The following is a 2,156-nucleotide window of genomic DNA, read 5'->3' on the forward strand; positions in this document are numbered from 1 at the left end:
GTATATATATACATATATATCTATATATATATCTATATATATATATACACACATACATACATACATATATATATTATACCTATATATATATATATATAATAGATTATATATATAATATATATATATATATATATATATATATATATATATGTATATATATATATATATATATATATATATATATATATATAATATATATATACTTATGTTGTGTGTGTGTGAGTGTGTGTGTGTGTGTATAAATATGAATATACATGTATGTGTATATATACATACATATATATATATATATATATAATATATATATATATATATATAGAATATATATATATATATTACACACACACACACACACACACACACACACACACACACACACCATACACATACACACACACAACAACAACACACACACACACACAAACAGATATATATATATAATATATATATATATATATATATATATATATATATATAAAATAAATAAATATATATATGTATATATAATATATTATATATATATATAATATATATATATTAGTTTATACATATATATATATATATATATATATATACATACAGGCGCACGGGACATATTCCCACACAGAGCGAGAAGAGAGGGAGAGAGAGAGAAAGTTAAAGAGAGAGAAAAATCCCCCACTTCAAAATCCCCTCTTAATATTAATGACCCATGGATAAGGGCAATGCCAAGTGAAAGCCATAACCGCCAAAAATGCTGATGTTAATCCCATGAATATGTAAATGGGGTTCCAACATAACCTACAAAATTATCGGTTTTGAAAGTGCATTATTTCTTGTCACGCGACGTAAACAAACGCAGCTGCCAGATACGGCCGCGAGGGGAACCGCTGAGGGAGGAGAGGGGGGGGGGGGGGGGGGGGGGGGGGGGAGGGGGGGGGGAGAGAGGGGAAGGAGGGGGGAGGGGAGGGAGGAGGGGAGGGAGGGAAGAAGGGAGGGGAGGGAGGAGAGGGAGGGAGGGAGGATTGGGGAGGAGAGGGGAGGAGGAGAGGGAGGGAAGAAGGGAGGAAAGGGCAGGAGGGGAGGGAGGGGAGAAGGGAGGAGGGGAGGGAGGGAAGAAGGGAGGAGAGGGGAGGGAGGGAAGAAGGGAGGAGAGGGGAGGGAGGGAAGAAGGGGGGGGGGGGGGAGGGAGGGAAGAAGGGAGGAGGGGAGGGAGGGACGGAAGAAGGGGAGAAGGAAGGAGAGGGGAGGAGGGGAGGGAGGGAAGAGAGGGGAGGAGAGGAGGGAGGGGAGAAGGGAGGAGAGGGGAGGAGGGGAGGGAGGGGAGAAGGGAGGAGAGGGGAGGAGGGGAGGGAGGGAAGAAGGGGGAGAAGGGGAGGGAGGTGTTTGGATGGAGGGAAGAAGGTAGTGGAGAGTGGAGGATGGGGGAGGGGGAGGAAAAGGGAAAGTTTGGGGGAGCTGGAGGGGAGACACGAAGAGAAGAGACTGAAGACGGGAGTAAGGGTCGGTGTGTGGAACGTGAGAGGGGAAGAAGTATACAGGAGGAGAATTAGGGGAAACGACAATGGGTGGATTGAGGAGTGGAGCTTGTATTGCGTCTCGCCCACGCATGCCTCGTCACTGCCGAAAACACTCCCTCTTTTCCCCAAGCACTGTCCTCATCCTTTTTATCTTACCTTTCTCCTTTCGCCCAGTCCCCCAGCTCTTGTCTAGACTTTCCACCAATTCTTCACTCGTCCACTCCTCCCGTCTCGCCTTAGTCGCGAGCCGGCGCGCTCTGCCCGCAGCCCGCTCCCCGCCATGCCTCCATGCCCTTATTCTCCATTCTTTTCCTTTACTCTCTTTCCTTCATCATGCCCTACATGCTTCTGTCCTCCGGGGGCTTGCTCGCGCGCTATCCTCGTCCTTCTCCCTTACCTTCGCCTTCTGTTCCTCTCGGTGTTGTCGCGTTCTCATCACTCAAACAGCCCCTCTTCCCCCCGTTGCTTTCTCGCTGGGGTACAGGTCGACACCCACATCACGGCATAGATCCTCCCGCTACCCACCACCTACGCACAACCACCCACAACCACACACCACCAATCCACCACCCCTCTCCATACTCCTTATACCTATACCCCCACTCTTTTCTTCGGTCTTCTTCCATCTTGGTCATCTCGCTCTTCCCGTCTCCCTCC

Source organism: Penaeus japonicus, unplaced genomic scaffold (genome assembly GCF_977035675.1).
Source record: "Penaeus japonicus unplaced genomic scaffold, GWHDUDI00000001_assembly GWHDUDI00000036, whole genome shotgun sequence".
NCBI classification, from domain to species: Eukaryota; Metazoa; Arthropoda; class Malacostraca; order Decapoda; family Penaeidae; genus Penaeus; species Penaeus japonicus.